Source organism: Pseudonaja textilis, chromosome 2 (assembly GCF_049901715.1).
Source record: "Pseudonaja textilis isolate UNSWEBS1 chromosome 2, rPseTex1.2, whole genome shotgun sequence".
Taxonomy (NCBI): Eukaryota; Metazoa; Chordata; class Lepidosauria; order Squamata; family Elapidae; genus Pseudonaja; species Pseudonaja textilis.
The window spans coordinates 148,541,158-148,559,964 of record NC_141991.1 but is presented as its reverse complement, the minus strand read 5'-3'; the positions used below and the strand labels follow the sequence as shown (position 1 = coordinate 148,559,964).

At 39.8% G+C, this 18,807-nt stretch overlaps 1 protein-coding gene and 1 pseudogene across 5 annotated transcripts in view; one reads left to right on the top strand and one right to left on the bottom strand.

Moving 5' to 3' along the window:
* Positions 1–12,493: 12,493 nt before the first annotated feature.
* LOC113443368 (E3 SUMO-protein ligase KIAA1586 pseudogene) lies at positions 12,494–15,865 on the bottom strand (annotated as a pseudogene). Of its 2 annotated transcripts, none has more exons than XR_015741998.1 (2): positions 15,700–15,865; positions 12,494–14,407 (listed from the first exon to the last, which is right to left on the bottom strand). The product of XR_015741998.1 is annotated as an E3 SUMO-protein ligase KIAA1586 pseudogene, transcript variant X2 (transcript). The 2 variants fall into 2 exon arrangements; XR_015741997.1 differs by having other exon boundaries at positions 12,494–14,410; positions 15,700–15,845.
* Positions 15,866–16,058: 193 nt separating this feature from the next.
* TYK2 (tyrosine kinase 2) overlaps positions 16,059–18,807 on the top strand; it is a 44,055-nt gene continuing 41,306 nt past the window's right edge. The window contains exon 1 of one of the 3 annotated variants that reach the window (XM_026711547.2): positions 16,059–16,201. The gene's annotated coding sequence lies outside the window, so the exon portion shown is untranslated. Of the gene's footprint in view, positions 16,202–16,402; positions 16,469–18,807 lie in introns of those variants that run through there. The other 2 variants (XM_087925848.1, XM_026711549.2) reach the window with 2 other exon arrangements.

Genomic DNA, 18,807 nt, shown 5'->3' with positions numbered 1-18,807 from the left:
TGCCTTCAACCAAAAGAGTTAATTTTGGTTTCTGATCAGCCTTGACATTTTGCATGATGGAAAACACACTAGACTCACTAAACATATCTGTAGATCCAAATCCACCCTGGCAAATTCTATCCGACTCCCCCAAAGACAGATATGGCAAAACTAAAAGCTGTGCAAAACAATCCCCTTTTTTCAAAGATTGAGGAACAGGTGAATGAACTTGAATTTTAATCTGACCCTCATAATCCGAATCAATAACCCCAGGAACCACAAACAATTTACGCTTATGAGCCGATGATCTAGGAAGAAGAAGACCCACAGAAGCCGGAGGCAACGGTCCATAAAAATCCGTTGACCCTAAACAAACTACATGTGGATATCCTAATTCCAAATCCTCAGCTAATGGAAGATCAATTCCTGCTGAACCTTTTGTAGCTGGCGACCATATTTGATCCCTACCTCTCTCTGGTAGCTCCAACCCTTCGGACATTACTTCACTCTTTAGAGTAGGGAGAATGCCCTGATCCCTGCTTCCTAGTTTTTTCCCTCAGAATGAAGTCTGCACTGATTTGCCCAATGGTATCCTTTCTTACATTTCGGGCACACTGATTTAGGACGAACACCCTGTCCCATTAATCTCTTGTTTTGCTGACTTTGACCCCCTCCAGGAGCCCGACATTGCGCTTTAAAATGTCCAGGCTTCCCACAATTGAAACAAGTTCCTTTTTTAGCATTTCCTGCCTGCAGAGCCAGAGCTAAAGTCTCCATGTTAAAAGTCTGACTCCCAACCTTCCTACGTGCATTAATCAAATCAGCGATCTCTCGCTCTCCACTCGCTATAAGTGGATTCAAAATCTTTCTACAATCTGCATTAGCCTGTTCTACTGCTAACTTCAAAAGCAATTCATTCCGGGCGAATTGATTGTCAATTTGCCTTTCAATAGCCACTTTCAATCTGCTAATGAAATTTTCATAGGGTTCATTGTTCCCTTGTTTGATGCTAGTAAAGGTCTTCTCACCACCTTCGCCGTCAGGGAGAGCCCCCATGGCTTGTAAAATTAATTGTGGGAGAAGAACGAACCCCTCCTCAGGCATTCCATCTCTCTGTTGTTCTACTGTTGTAAAATTACCAGCTCCATAAAGCTGATCTGCGGTAACATTTGCTGTTCCCCTCTGAACTGCCAGCTGTCTCCATTTCTGATCTAACACCAAATATTGGGCTGGAGTTAAAATCATATTCAATAAAGCTCTCCAGTCAGCCGGAATCATTTTATTTCCATAACCAACTGCTTCTAACAATGCCTGAGCATATGGCGATCTAACACCATATTCTTTTACTGCTTGCTTAATTTCCTTTAAAATCCTGAGAGGTAAAGGCTTCCACACGCGCTGTGGATTTAATGCAACGTCCACGCCAATTTCTACTGGATTAAGTTGAATCTCCACTCCAAATTCTACCAAATCATCTCCTGATAATTCCCCTCTATTTGTTGCTTCTTGAATAGCTGCAGTAACTCCATCTACTTGAACTCTTAAAGGCAAACTCTTATCTTCTGACAAAGTATTTTCAGCGCCTGACAGTCCTCTGGATTTATCTGGAGGTGCTGTCGGCGGCAATAAACGTACTGCATGGTAAGGCGGCAAACCTTCTTCGGGGGGTGCTAGGAGCGGTTGTTCATGAGTAGCTAACGCATCCATAACCACCCTCCAGGTTAACAAAATTGAAGAAGGAGCACGAGGTTCCTCGTGCAAAAATTTCCCTATCTTTTTCCAGGACTCTACTTTAATACTACCTCCCTCTGGATATGACTGAATATGTTTCCAAACATACTGTAATAAGTCCTCAATTTCTTTCTTTCCTACGGCATGTCCTCTACTATGAACTCCAAACTTAAAACTATTCCCTATGATCCCTCTCAATTCCCTGATGTGCCCTGTCTGAGCCTTCGAGAGATCTCCCCCCATACTCACGAAAAGAATCTATCTCCGTCCAGCGAAGAAGATGAGGGCCCAGTTGATGTCCACGATGATGAGTATAGGATGCAGGAAACGTATAGCCTTTCCAAGCTATCACGTCGGAACGTATAGCTCTTCCAAACTATCACGTCGGGGTCACCACTTGTGGTGGTCTGGCACTTGAAATGAGACGCAGGGAACCGTCTGAGCAAATGCCAGCCCTGAGAGAACCCAGGTACCAGCTTTTATTGAAAGAAAATGCAAGTACAAAATCAAAACAATGACCTCAACATTACCTCAGCAGGGTGATAATATACTGTGGAAAGTCCCATGAGAATATCTAGGCACGGAAAGTCCCATGGGAAATGAACCTTCACCTACATTCCTGGTTCCTTCTAAGCTTTGCAAATCAAAACAGGACGAAACACCCATTACAAAGGCGAATACTGCCCCCATGAGGAGTGTTTGTAGATCCCCAGATCTATGCATTAGCTGTACGAAGGACTTACAGAAAATGATGAATAAGATATATTACCACACCAAACCCCCCTTTTTTAGTTAATATATCAACAAAATAATTGAAAATAAAAGTAACATAAACAAATATTACAGAACAACCAATATGGAAAAATATGCATTTTAAATAGCAATCTTTTATATTTTTGTCCCAAAAGACCTTTTTTGGGTGATATCTTAATTTGTTTACTAAACCAGAGTGAGGAACAACAACCCTTAACTAAAATATTACTCAAGATTCTTTAGTGTTATATAAATTTGCCAGCCCATTGCCTTTTCCACACATTTAAAGTGTGAGAACCAAAGCAAATCAAATCTTCCATTATTTAGTTACATGGGAGCAATCAGGAAAAACTGAACTCTTATGTTCAAACATTTTATAACTCCTGGGGAAAATATGAAGTCATACTAGAATCAATTCTGAAAGATGTATTTATTTATAGATTTACAACCTGCCCAAATCAGACAGTGTGACTCTAGGCAGCATACAATAAATCAAAAAAGAAAAACCATCTACATCAGAATCAACAATCATATCATGTAAAAAATGTACACAGTACACAGTAAAACTGACAGAGGGAATTCCCACTCAACCATCCCCTAATGCCACAGGGAAGGACCCAGTCTTTAGGGCTTTCCCAAAAGAACTGGGACCTGTTGTATATCGGCATGGTGGTGTTGGTTTTGGTGGAATAGATCATTCCAGACAGAAAAGGCACATTTCCTAGCTCCCATAAGATGATAAAATTTAAAAGATTGGAGTGTGCCCTTCCTGTGGGAATGTGTGATGCAGGCAGATATCCTTCTGAAACAGTCCTGTTCAGAATAACATTTGGAAGGGACTTTTGAGGTCTTCTAGTCCAACTCCCTGCTCAAGCAAGTTTAAAGGTAATCACCAGCATCTTGTATCAGGAGCCAGTGCAGTTAATGGAGCAGGAGTGTTACATGGGCATAATATGATGTGCATAATTACCAACTTTGTGTTCCAGATCAATTGAAGCTTCAGAGGACATCACCATATAAAACATGTTGCAATAATGTAATTGTTCTGACTGTGCCTTAGCAGAAACAATAAACAGGCTCCTGGTCCCGAAAAATCCCTCTTTATTTAGCTACTCTGAATTATTGTCATTCGCAGATGGAAAAGTCCAGGCAATAATCCTTCCAAGGGTTAAGTGAAGTACAGACCTTATCAGTTCCTTGGGATAAATGCCAACCCGAGAGCTTCCAGCCACAAAGCTGTAAATCCACACTGTATATTGGACATTAATACAATTGAGAATTATTTTATGAGAAGAGTACTACACTCCTCTACTCACAACAGAATACCCTATATCACCAGGCTTGAGATTTTGGGCTTGGACAACCTTGAACTTCGCAGCCGCACACAAAATTAACTGCTACAATGTCCTACCAGTCAATGACTACTTCAGCTTCAACCACAACAATACAAGAGCACACAACAGATACAAACTCAATGTAAACTGCTCCAAACTTGATTGCAGAAAGTATGACTTAAGCAACAGAGCGGCCAATGCCTGGAATGCACTACCTGACTCTGTTGTTACATCCTCTAACCTCCTTTAACATAAAACTATCCACTATTGACCTCACCCCATTCCTAAGAGGTCTGTAAGGGGCATGCATAAATGCACAATTGTGCCTACCATCCCTGTCCTATTATCCCCATTTATTCATACCTATTTCCTGTATTCTTACTCATGTTTATATTTATACCTATTATCTTGTAAGCGATTGACAAATCAAATAAATTAATTTATAAAAATAAATAAAATTCTTGCAAGCAGCGGCTGAGGCCCGATGAGCAAATCTTCTGACAGAAATCCAAACAGTTGTCTCCCACAACCACTCCCCCTCTCCTTCTATTTATTCCCCAGCCAGGAAGGGGCCTGGTGCTCAGTTGTTCTCCTCAAAGCTCTGTGCATCCATGCATCTGGAACAGGCCCCAGCTGTTCTCCCCTACTTGTCTCAGCCTCCGAAGGCAGCTGCCTCTCTGGTGGCTGGGAAATGTCAGACGGCCTTGGCTCTATCTCTGCTTCCCACGCAGAGCATCCATCAGAGCCTTTCCCAGGCTCCAGAATTGGCCCAAGTTCCTCCTCAACCTCCTCATTGTGGGAGTCTTCTGCCAGGTCAGCTGGCAGGCCACAATACTAATGAGGAGCTGACTAAAGTCTGAGTGACCATGGGCAGGGTGTCCTGGTCTAAAAATTGGAGCAACTGTCAACAGAAGAAGTCTTTCTTTGTAGACTTCAGTTCAGCATTCAATACCATCATTCCAGACACTCTTCTAAGTAAGTTAAACCAACTAGTGGCACCTAAACACACTTGTAAGTGGATCATAAGCTTCCTAACAGACAGGAAGCAGAAGGTGAAGCTAGGCTATGTTGGAAGTTATAACCCACCCCTCCTAGAAAAATAAAATATTTTAAGATATACTAAAAAGACAGAATATTTCCTCTAAAAGAGAAATAGAAACTCAGAGAGGCAGAAACTCAGCTCCTACCCCACCCACCTTTGTCAATGGGCCTGAGCCAGTCTATTCTATATAACTAAAGATCTATCTCCTCCAGGTAGATTCATAATAGGAAATGCCCAAAGCCCTTTCTTTACATCATCATCCAGCAAGGCTCAACTAAGCCTGGAACTCAGGACAGCCTACAGCGTTGCCCCTGCATGGCCCCATGGGAGTCTGACAACCAGAATACAAGCTCAAATTCAAATCCCAACAGAGCAGTGGTGGGATTCTTTTTTTTTTTAACTACTGGTTCTGTGGGCATGGCTTGGTGGGCGTGGCAGGGGAAGGATACTGTAAAATCTCCAGTTAGAGGTGGTATTTGCTAGTTCTCCGAACTACTCAAAATTTCCACTACCGGTTCTCCAGAACCGGTCAGAACCTGCTGAATACCACCTCTGCAACAGAGGGCATAAAACCCAGGGACTCTCAGCATTTCTTCCCTTTTCCCCCCAAGAGCTCCCAGGCATGTGATCCTGCCCACCATTAAGCCATCTTTCCAAACAGCCTCCATGTCTCCAGTGCCTTTTTCCCCACTTTGAACTGAACCCAGAAGGATATTTCTTCCAACAAGTACAAGAAAACAAAAAACAGATTGTGTACCAAGTATGAATGGCCGTAGTGCCACTCCATCCAAAACCATAGATGCAAACTGCAACTCCTGGATTTGGGGCTCCCCAAAACAGTAACTACTCAATTTTGGCAGGGTTGAGCCACAACCTTTTCTTCACCATCCAGACTCTCATAGCCTTCAGACATTGCAGAAAAAAACCTTGACAGGCCACAGCCAGAGATATCTAGCTGGATATTATCTGGCATATTGATAATACCTGATCCCAAACTGACAGATGACCTCCTACAATGGCTTCATGTAGATATTAACATTGGGTGGGGTATGGGCAGAGCATTGAAGAACCCCACAGAGTAGGGCTTGACTGGGACAGGCCTTTCAGGAAGCGGAAAACTACCTCTGCAGAACTATATTATGGCTGAAATGAAAAGAAAATGTATTTTTAGGACATCAAAGTGACATAGACTGGGTCCAATTCCCATAATTTCCCCCACCTAATGAACCTAATCTCTTTCCAGGACAAAGCCTCTTAATTTTTTTCCTTGTCAAGATAAAAAATAAATACTCCTTAGGCAGAATTAATTAACTCAAGGCCATGAGATCCAACTCCATCTAATTGTCTGAAGCAAACCCATTAAGGGAAAAGACAAGTGTATAACTTGAAAAATCAATAATATAATTTGGAAAAACCACAAAGGTTGTCTGTGAATTGGAGATACTTGTCAAATCCCATCATTTCTAATATGCTTTAACAAGAATACAATAGATATTTCCAATGCTGCTGCCACTTCTAAAAAGTTTTTCTACTTAATTATAAAGGAGCTCTCCTTACATTGCCAAAACTTGTATTTTCCTTCTAGGTTGCCAAAATCCTGAGAGGAATTAAGAGCCCTAGAATTTTCACTAGATAGATCAAAATAACTACGAAAGATTTCACCTTTCCATTTGTGTTTTATTCCCCTTCTATTGTAAGTTGCATCAGTATTGTAAAACTGATCCTCCTGAGAGTTGTGCGCTTGTTTTGCCATCTATGGAAGATGTGCAATTTATAAGTTTCTGGAGAAAAATAAATAAATAAATGAATAAATGAATAAATAAATAAATAAATAAATAAATAAATAAATAAATAAATAGCTGACTAAATGAGCATGGTCACAAAAAACGCAATATGTAAAAACTGGATTACATTATAATCTATAAATAATTCAGTTAATATAACTGAATAACAAATTAATATAATATGATGGAATACATCAATTTTCATAATTCTTGATGCCTTGCTGAGACAGATTTTAACTGAATTTCATAAACCTAACAATTCTTCCTGTCTTTTGAATTGGTGTTATTACCACACTGGGAATGTGGATGCTGTCAATTAAGGCAGTTAGTGCTATAGTACAGTGGCTCCCAACCTTTTTTGAACCAGGGACCGGTTTCATGATTATTTATTCTTCCACAGACCGGTACCTGAGTAACACGAGACTCCACCGCCATCGGGACGGCTCTTCATTCGAAGCCCCCCCCTTCGATAAAACTAAGGCGCGAGCACCCAAATGCCGCTTTCCAACTGAAAACCCAGAAGCACTTTCCAACCGAAAGCCCGGAAGCAACCGAAAACCCGGAAGCGCCATCGAAACAAGATGGTGGCGCCCAAGTTTTGCGGCCCGGTAAAAAATTATCCATGGACCGGTACTGGTCCGGGGACTGGTGGTTGGGGACCCCCGCTATAGTAGACTCTTAGCTTACACTCTTATACAGTTATGTATATGAAAACATAGGAAATATCTTTGTATTTTCATATATTCTCACTAATCCTAGTAGCCTTGCCACTTAACAACTATGGCAAGAAAAGTTGTACAATGTGTGACAAAAGTGCTCAGATTTACCTCTCTAATTCATTATATCATAAGAAGGAAGAGAAAATGTAGTCAGGTTGTCAAGATTTTGCTACTGTTGCTTATATTAATACGTCAGATTTGTGGAAACTGTCTTCTGACCTAATGAACAGAAATATGTACATTCCCAGAAATAGTTAAAGCAAGCAAACTTAAATATGTAAGAACAGGAAGTAAACTTTTAGAATGTAATTATTTAATTTAGGCACTGCCCATCTCTGAAATGACTCTGAGCAGCGCACAATATAATAAAAAATGGAGAAAAAAAGATAATGAAGAAAAATAAAAAGGAAAATAATAAATCCAATCAGCAATTTAAAACATAGGCAAACATAATTTGCCTACAAAGACTACAATTCAAGATCTGGGAGATCAATTAGGTTTTTAAGCCTTCCAGAATGCAATCAGGTGGGATTTGAGGGAGAATCTTATTCCACAGGGCAGGTGTTACAACTGAAGAGGCACATTTTATCAATTCCAAAACATCATAGCATTTAACTGGAGGGATCCAAAGCAGTCCAAATTCTGGCTGAACAGAAACTCTAAGAGATAACTGATCACTCAGACAGAGAGGCCCTATGCCACGGATGGCTTTGTAGTTTATAATTAGCATTCTGAATCACACCTGCAAGCAAACTGGGAGCCAGTGCACCTTATAGAGCAGAAATGTCAGCTGGACATAACAAGTCATGCCCACTACTGCCCATACCCCTGCTTTCTGAATCAGTGGAAGCATCTGAGCGGTTTTCAAGGGCAACCGCTTATAGACACACTGCAAGAGCCGAGTTATTCTACTTAAAGCACATAAACTGATTTGGTATATTACAAATATTATTAAACAGACTGATATTACTAGAACTTCTATGAGAAACAGGTCCTAAATGTTTGAATTTAATTCAGCGAAAATGAAATTATATCAATAAACAAAACAAGTTATGAAAAAGAGTGGCACTGGGAATAGATGAGGATAAATTACAATTTCAAAACATACATAGGAAGGAAGAGTGATTGGATTGTACTGTATGGTGGAACAAGATGAAGATTTAAAAGGCAATATAAAAAACTGGTGAGCAACAGTGGTAAGATTCAAATTTTTTTACTACCGGTTCTGTGGGGATGGCTTGGTGGGGATGACAGGGGAAGGATACTGTAAAATCTCTAGTCAGAGGTGGTATTTGCTGGTTCTCTGAACTTCTCAAAATTTCCACTACCGGTTCTCCAGAACTGGTCAGAACCTGCTGAATGCCACCTCTGATAAGCAAGGATGGTTTGCAAAGACAGTGGGTAGTGTTAGTGTAGTTTTAGCTTTGGCTTTGTTTCCTTTCTCCTCTCTCATGCCTTTAATTTCTTGAACCTACTATTTCATATTGCTTTTCTGTGGTCTACATTATGCTTCTTACGGAATGGAGTAGTTTGAGGATATGTACAGTATGTATGTATGTTAAAACCAGCACCTCCTCTTTGAAATGTTTATAATTTATATCAAGGATCCATGCCCGCCTTTGGAATAATACGTTTCTCATTGTCTAACTATGCAACACAATCTTTTTAAGTGTGTAAGTTTACTCAGCTATGTAGAGCAGTCATTCTTTTCCAAGTTTGTGTTTGCTTTGTTTTCAGGCATTTTTGGCTCGGAGTCATCTCAACTAAGATCTTGTTCTCTTGAATCTGTTCCCAGTGTTTTTATAGTTTCCTACACAAATGCCCTCTATTGACTGTTCTGTGTTCCCTTTCCAACCACATGAATTGTATGATGTAGAAGCAGCATCTTGTATGTCATAATCAAAAAGCTCTTTGTAATAATCTAAATTTATTCCAAAAGACAGGCAGAATAACAGAGAATTATACTTGATTTAATTTAAAAACTTTAGATAAGTAGTAGCACTTGGTAACTAAGTAAATATGATTTCTGCAAATCCTGACAGCATCTAAAAGCCAATTTGGTCTAGTAGTTAAGGCACTAGGTTAGGAACTAGGAGACAGTGAGTTCTAATCCCACCTTAGGTATGAAAGCTGGCTTGTTAGCTTTGGGCCAGTCATTCTCTTCCAATTCACGTCAGAATTGTTGTTCCTCTTTTGTGGAAACTAGGAGAAGAAAGGAGTATTGTATGCATTCACCATCTTGAAGTACTTATACAAATAATAAAGGGAGTTTATAAATAAATAAATCTGAGCTCAGATAGTAACTAATCACTACATGAATAAAAATGTATCAAGTTTCTTCTTACCCTAGCTTTCATTTTCAGTAGCTTTAAGCCAACTGTTAAATATTGGCCTCAGATCTCTTCATCTGCAATGTTTTTCTTTGAATGGCTGTTTGTAAGGATTATTAAACAAAATGCAAAGAAAGGGTTGTGAATACTAAATTGCTGCATAAACAGTTACAAATAGTTGGCAAGGTTTTCCATTTGACATCTGAATGCAGTTTGGTTTAAGGAGTTATGCAAGGCAATGTTTGTTTGTTTAATGGTTGCCCATCTCATAACAATGTTCATAGTTGTTTCAATCTTAATGACTGCTGAAGTACAAATAGAACAAAGTTTGCTTATCTTTATGTTGGTGTTTCTTATTGCATCGCTGCTTCTATTCAAGCATCTATATTGTTCAGATATGCTGAAACCTACTACTGCACAGGTAAAATTTCTTATTATGAACTGCATGGGCAAGTCCCACCCACCCCTTGGATCAAGATTATGGTCACACTGCCTTCAGGTTGTTAAGATTTCTGTAGACAGCACTCCTCCTTTGATATTAGATATGGGGTTACCTAAATACTGTGCTGCTTAGGATTGGATACATCAGATTTCATTCGGTGGACAGATTCCAGCTTATTCTAAAAATATCTGATTACTTGGGTTTCAGCCACTGAATCAATTCTATTCCATCCTCCTCCTATGTATTGATTTCGGTATTGGGTCCTGTGGCCAGACCATTCAAAGAATTTGACAACCAATTCTGCAATGAAAAGTGGAGGGCTCAACTCCATTCCTCCATCCCTGAGCTATTTTCGGTAAGGGAAGCATATTCTAAACATCACCTGATGCCGTCTATTATTTGCATGGTGAATTTATTCTGAAATTGTTTTTGACATTCTAACAAAATGAAATTCAATGTAGAAAAAAAGTAGTTAAAAGTAGTTAGGCAAGAAAAACCAAAAGTACACATATAGACTGGGTGAAACTAGGCTTAATAGCAGTAACTGTGAAAGAGATCTTGGAGTCTTAGTGGACAGCCAATTAAATATGAGCCAGCAGTGTGAGGCGGCAGCTAAAAAAGCCAATGCAATCCTAAGTTGCATTAACAGAGGATACAATCAAGGGAGGTACTCATATCACTCTATAACGCCTTAGCTAGACCACAGCTAGAGTACTGCATCCAGTTTTGGTCATCACACTATAAAAAAGATGTTGAATACAGAGAAGAGCAACAAAGATGGTCAGGGGACTGGAAGCTAAAACATATGAAGAACGGTTACAGGAACTGGGCATGGCTAGTCTAGTGAAGAGGACCAGGGGAGACATGATAGCAATGTTCCAATATTTGAGGGGCTGCCACAAAGAGGAGGGGGGTAAAGCTATTTTCCAGAGCACCTAAGGCCAGACAAGGAATAATGGATGGAAACTGATCAAGGAGTTTCAACCTGGAAATAAGGAGACATTTTCTGATAGAACAATCAACCAATGGAGCAGTTTGCCTTCAGAAATTATGGGAGCTTCATTACTGGAAGCTTTCAAGAGACTGGACTGCCATCTATCAGAAATGGTGTAGGGTCTTCTGCTTGGGCAGGGGATTGGACTAGATGACCTACAAGGTCCCTTTCAACTATTAATCTAATGGATTCTTTTGTCCTATCTAATCTAATGGATGTAAAGATTGCTAATTTACACTTTAGGTAATACATTATATTGCAATCATGAACAGTGATAATAGAATAGATAGAATTCTTTATTGGCTAAGTGTGATTGGACACACAAGAAATTTGTCTTAGTACGTATGCTCAGTGTACATAAAAGAGACATTCATCAAGAGTCAAAAGATACAACAGCCCTTTTGAGTCTAATAATAGTCATAGGGTACAATAAGCAGTCAAATCGTACTAGGAAAGTCAATAAAAATCATTAGGATACAAGCAACAAGGTTAGTCATACAGTCATAAGTAGGAGGAGATGGGTGAAAGGAAGGATGGGTGGATTAATAGCAATAGTAATGCAGACTTAGTAAATAGTTTGACAGTGTTGAGGGAATTATTTGTTTAGCAAAGTGATGGTGTTCGGGGAAAAAAACTGTTCTTGTGTCTAGTTGTTCTGGTGTGCAACGCTCTATAGTTTTGAGGGTAGGATGTCCAGGATGTGAGGGGTCTGTAAATATGTTCACAGCCCTTTTTGACCTGTGCTGTATTCAGGTCCTCAATGGAAGGCAGGTTGGTAGTAATTTTTTTTTCTGCAGTCCTAATTACTCTCTGAAGCCTGTGTCTACCTTTTTGGGTTGCAAAACCAGAGTTATACAGGTGCAGATGAGACTCAATAATTCCTCTGTGGAACTGTACCAGCAGCTCCATGGGCAGTTTGAGCTTTCTGAGTTGGCACAGAAAGAACATTCTTTGTTGTGCTTTTTTGATGGCGTTTTTGATATTAGGTGTCCATTTTTGGGCTTGTGATATAATAGAACCTTGAAATTTCAAGTTCTATACTGTTGATACTGTGTTGCCTAGTATTGTAAGAGGTGATAGTATGGGAGGGTTTCTTCTAAAGTCTACCACCATTTCTACGGTTTTGAGTGTTCAGTTTGATTGTTCCAGGCAAGTTGTACAACCTCCCATCTGTTTGTGGATTCGTCATTGTCTCGAATGAGACTAATCACTGTTGCATCATCTACAAATTTCAGTATTTTAACAGATTGCTTGAGATGCAGTCATTGGTATATAGGGAGATATATGCAGGTATATGGTATATAGGAATTATAGAGGGTATACTATAACTATCGGTTCTCTGCCCTAACGACCTTTTTAAATATAAAAAAAGATATATCCAAAGGTAGTTTATAGCTTCATGCATTTAATACTTAAGAATAAAAGAGGTACACAAAACTATACTGTTATAAGTTTTAAAATATTAAGGAAAAATATTACATAACTGACAAACAATAAAACTTATGTGAAATATTGTCATATTGCTTCTTGATTGGCGTCCTCACTTGCAATCCAAGCAGCATCTGTGTGATTTATCCTTAACCATTTTTTCACTGTAGGAGTAGGATCCCATTCCCCTAGAGGTAGGCCGATTTGACTAATAGTTATCGTGTTTGATACATTAGAAACAGTTAGACAATTTGTCATTTCTGAACATATTATGTTCATCCTGGAAAAAACATTTTCTGCTTCTGCTGAACTTACAGCAATTGTTCTGACAATATTTTTAGCTTTTTGAACACTTTCAGGAATTGCATAGTTCTGGGAATTTTTTAAAATGTTTCTCACAAAATCTCGATAATCATTAATATCAATTTGGTAATGAAAAATATCATTAAACACCAGCAATTGTTCTTCAGCTGCTTTCCATGGAACTAGTACTTCTTTAACATTCCAGTAATCTGGCTCCAAAAAATGGAGAAATTGTAATTTACTCCTATCATGAAATTGGCTACAACTTCCTTTTAAATGTTCACAATCCATTAGTCTTTTTTGCAAATTTGTTACAATGTTTTCTAAAAGTCTTTCCCGAGGAAGCCCGACAAATTGATGATTTTCTACAAATTTTATATTTTTGAAGGTTTCTGAAGTAATTAATTCATCAACTTTTTTTTCATATATACCCTTTTTCTTTATAAGCATTTGAAATGCTGTAATAGATCTTAGCACAAGTTTTTCAGCCCTTATTATGTCTATCTTACTTGCTTTCAGTGCATTCGAAAGAAGAGAAATCTCATTTAAAATATCAATCATCAATGCCAAATCTGTTATAAAATATATATTTTCAAGACGGGCAGCCATACCCAAGTACTTTTCATTTGAACAAAAATAATGATGTAGTGCTGGATAAGCATGCCACACAGCTAGTGTTAACCTTAAACTACAGGCAGCCCATCTTGTTCCCAAAACCGTACCAATGTTTATCATTTCAATTTCAAGTTGGTCGGATATTTCGCAAAGTTCAATTTGGTTCTTATAAGAGCAATGAAAAATAGCATATATCTTATCAATAAATATTTTAAAGTGATTTACTTCCTTTATTTCCTTTATTGAATCATCTAAAACAAGAGGGAGGCGATGGTTTAAACAGTGCCATATTATGATGTTTGGAAACTCCTTTGCTATCCTAGTGCTCATTCCAGATTTTCTCCCAAGCATAACGCTGGCACCATCGGAGCAAAATCCTATTAAGTTTTTTTCTAGGTAGTTCTTAGTAAGTCCAACATTATTTAAACTTTCCATAACTGAAGAACATATTGTCTCTGCATCTTGTTTTTCCAATTCAACTAGCTCAAGGAAAATTGTTGGTGAGAAAACTGAATCCTCAACTTTTACGAAAAGTATCACAACTGGCTTGCAAGCAATCATTGGAGCTTCATCAATAATCAAACATATTTTCAGATTCTTTTCAATAATTTTAGTAAACAATTTGGTTTTCATTTCTTTTGCAATGAAATCAACTATTTTCACTGCAGTTTCACGTGAATGCAATCCTATTCCCAGATCTAGTCCATTTTTAATGTGCAATTCTATGTTACTTTCTACGTCAGAAAGTGGTCTACATCTTTGTGCCACACTGTAAACTATATTGAATACTCTACAAGTAATACGTAAATGGTTTTCATTCATCTTGCTGCTTTCTTCAAGTTGGAGTGGTTGTGCTTGTGACTGTTTTGTAGCATCCATGGCCAATTCTGATACAACTGGTTTCTTGTTGAAAAAATCTGTCAGACTCTGTTGCCTTTTTGTCCGTTTAAGGGCTACTGCAGAAAAAAATAAAAAATGTTTTAATATATTATAAAAATATTTACAGACATTAATACCCTTAATTGAAGATCAGAGGATATTGTGCATGCATCAATAACCAAGTGTGGGAAGCCACACCCGCCCAGCAGAATGAAATACTTTAAGGAATATTAAAAAAAGGGCAGAATATTATATTTCCCAAAGGGAGAAATGGAGAAACATGGTTTTTTTAGAGGCAGAAAGCAACCCCCAACTTTCTTAATAGCCCCAGCAGATATTTTGTGCCCATTAACAAAGATTGGGACAGCCTATTCAGAACCCAAACTGAGGAGGTTACCTTTTAGAAATGCAGATTTGGTAATCTATTCAAGACAGGGTATTTTGAAACAAAGGCAGAATGGTAGGGTTAGCAGCCCTCACTTAAGATCCAACACAGGGAAAAGCCATTAAGCCACAATAGGAATGGCCCAACAGTCTTTCAGAACACAAGCCCTTTCACTGCATCACTCTCAGAAACTTCAACCAAACTTAGACAAATGCCTAGGATTTGTTCTTTGCCTATAGAGCCAGTTATGACCCCTACATGGCCCCATGGGAATAGAATACATAGAATACAGAACAGGAAGTTCAAGTGCAAAGCCCAAGAGAAATAAACCACCCTTAACTCCATGTGATCAATTGCCCAGAACCCATGTGGTTCTGCTTCATCATTAAACCATTTTCCCAATCTAGTTTATCTCCAGTGCCTTTCTCCCGACTTGGAACTGAACCAATGGATATTTCTTCCCACACAAGCAAGAGGCCACATAATAAAGAATGCAAAGTTTTACAATGTATTACTGCAACCACCAGATTATTATTACAGAATAAGGAATATAGGCGATAATTAGAATCGAACGAAAAAGGAAAATATATAAAAGATAAGCCAATAGCTGGGACAAGGCAAAAATATCACAAAAATAAGCTGGTATTGCTCAAGTAGTAAAAATATTATGGTTCAAACAATATGTATAAACAAATTAAGCAGTCTGGCAGAGAAAATCCAGGAGAGGGGGCTCATGTACGAGGAACGATTTTCGCTGCCAGACTGCTTAATTTTCTTTACAGTTTACTTGATGCAGAATGCGGATCCTTCCCATTCAGGAAGGATCGAAAATCCAGAAAAGGGCGGGGAGGGGGAAACACCCGCTTTCTGAGACGCCAGACCAGCGTGCATTCACGAGCCTCCAACCTCCTTGCTTGGAGACACAGGAATGCACGCCAGTCTGGTTATTTCAGCCAGTATACCGTATACATTGAAACTAACCCTGTGGCTTCTTTCGGATCGCGCCCTTATAAGCTCGCCTGGGCCTTCAGGCTGCAGTGCTTGGAGACTGCCTCTTTCTTCCAGCGACGCAGTAGCTCAGCGGGCGGGCGGGCGGCCACCAAAACAAGCGAGGCGTCCAAGCTAGCCATCAGGGCTGGGCGGAGGACAGTAGCACGCGGGGCTAAATGCAGAGCCCTTCGCGCACTTGGGGACGCCAATCGTCTTTCAAGCTTCCAATCACGCGCCTCCAAGGTGGGCCGACTTTAACTTTGCGGCGTAGCCTGATAGGGGGAAGGAGGGGGGGGGGCAGAAGACGAGCCAATGAGAGAAGTTGTCTCATGAAGCCAATAATAAGGTTTGTCTTGGTTTCGCAAGCCAGACAGACAGCTGCTTCTTTTTGGTTTTATGGAGATTGTTTTGGCCGCCGCCGGTGTAGCGGCGTGAAAGTAGCGGTGGGCTTCCCATCCTCCCCCCCGCCCACCCTCCTCCTGCTGCCTGTGAGGTAGGTAGCGGTTGGGCCGGGGGACTTGGCACGTGGAGACTGCGCGGACCTAGTGGTGGGGCCGGGAGAACAGAGGAGCTGACGGGTGGCTCTGGAGGAAATGGCGCGCCGAGGGTGCGAGAAGTCCGGAATGACGGGGGCGCCGAGAGAGGCTGAAATGACTTTAGAAAAGGGGGGGTTTGAACTAAATGCCTGAGGAACCGACGAGGGAGAAGGTCTGTCAAGTTTCCGCCAGCTGTCATTTGCTGATACGGAGCCTCAGTCTATGTATGTGGTAGGGTGGGCATGTTCCTCCATCTACTAACTCGTAAAAATGGGGCGGCGAGGGAGTTCGAAACCGTGAAATTGCTGAAGGCGGGGTGTTTCCTCTAACGAAAATATTGCACTACCACAAAGCAAGGGATGGCGAAGAAACCAGCCGTCCTTTAAATGTGTAAATGTTTGACAGTTTTAAAAATTTATTTTTAATTCTGGAAAAATATAATTTTACAATTAAGTGATGATATTGCCACTCAGTCAGTGTTTACTTTTAGCAACCACATAAACTTCCAAGATGATGGCTATTAATTTGAATAACTTCTTCCTATATTTTACTTTTAGCTTTAATGTTTACGTTTCAAAAAGTAAAGAAATCAAGGTTTAGATATCTGTCAATGACTATAGATTAGGTAGCCTTAAAAAATCCCTATTTGCAGATATATATATGCCTACTGTTTGAATTGTTTTCTCAGATGAGTCTTTGGATTGATTCAGCCAAGCAGTTCTTATGAGCAAGAAAAAAAAAGGTTATGGAAAACAAAGTTTTTCTAAAGATTTGAGATCATAAAATATATAGACTTGAAACAGAAGTACATTTATTCAAATGACAGTGTAACAACATTATAAATTATTTTAGACAGGCATGCTGTACAAGTATTTAACACTCTACAAACAGTACTATCTCTGTATTGCAGACAAAATAGTGAGCTCATTGAAAAACAAAATTTTAATGAGGGACACCTGGATTTGCCTCCTTAGTCTGCCTCAGATTAGGAATGCCATGATAGGGGTGATAAAATAAACATGTTCAAACTTTAAAAAGAAGTTTTATATAGTTAAATATATTCACAAAGTGATTTACATAAAATAAAATAAGAGGCTTATTCCTTATTTATGCTAATTCATTAACTAACATTTCTGTTCTTACTGTATGCTTAGCCAGCAGTCTTCTCTGAAGGATAGCAAAATTCAGGGCCATCTGCAGTCTCATACAAGCGTCCAGTGGAATGGCTTGTATTAAGTGTCAGTAATGAGGTAGGTTTATCAGTCTGAGCCAGAGCAGACCCTGCACAAAACAGTGGGTAGAGTGCTTACATTTTTAAGGAATATAGATACAGACCATACTTGTTAATTCGGCATCGATAATCCTTATATAGCTTGGATCAAGAAGGATAGAAAGTGTTATCTTAAATCAGTACTTAATCCCAAATCAGGAAAGCCAGAAAAATCTTAATAGCTGGATACCGAAAGGATTGGTGAGATTTGTGTTTATACCAAAGTGTGTTGCGATCTCCTTAAGCTTAACTTGATGGAATCTAGCAGTTAATTATCTTAGTTTGCTGGGTAGGTGCAACAGTTCCTCTTGTTAGAGAAGATGCTATGTCATCAAGTATGCAATCAGCATGTAGATGATATCCAATTACTTGGCCATGCAATCACTTGGCCCATGCTGTAGAGGTCATGTCTTGGTGTCTGGAGAATGGGATGATCTGAATGGGAAACAATAGGCTTTGGCTCAACCCTAATAACACTGATTGGCTTTGGGTTTTAGAGCCTCCTGATTCTGGGAACCTTCCATCACTTGTTCTGGATGAGATTACACTGTAGCCTCAGATCTTGTACAAAGTTGGGGGTGGGATGTCCTCCTATACGCACAGTTCCAGTTCAATGAGCATGTAGCAGCAGTGGCAGGAGGAATTTTGCAAAGCTTTATGTTATGTACAGTTGTGTCCTTTCCTTGACTGCAAGGCCCTGCTCACAGTCACTCATGCCTTAAGTCACCTTCTGATTGGATTATTTTAACATGTTCTGCAGGAGCCTGCCTAAAAGAGCAGTCAGAAGCTTCAGCTGGTGCAAAATGCAGCCGCATAAGCAGTTAAAGACGCTGGTTGTCCAGAACGTATGGCAACTCTACTCAGTGAGCTGCATTGGGTACCAATATGCTTTAGGGTACAATTCAAGTCTTTTGTAGTTACCTTGAAATCCCTTCATGGCTTGGGGCCAGTTTATTTATAAGGGTAACCCAGTGGTGGTTACCCTTCTTGTTACTTCCAGTAGGAGAGGAATGCTCTGGGTCACATTCACAGGAGAGAGTCACCTGTTGGGACACAGGAGGAGAATCTTTTCTTCCATGGTACCTGTCCTTCATCCCCCCCTGAAATTAGACATACCCAGATACTGCTGGCCTTTCTCTAGGCCACGGGTATCAAACTCACTGCATCACATTGCCGTCACATGACATATCACAACATTTTTTTGAGGAGCTGGGATGGGCCTGGCCTGTGTGTGACACATCCAGACTGTTGACTGCCAGTTTGACACCCCTGCTTTAGGTGCTAAAAACCTGA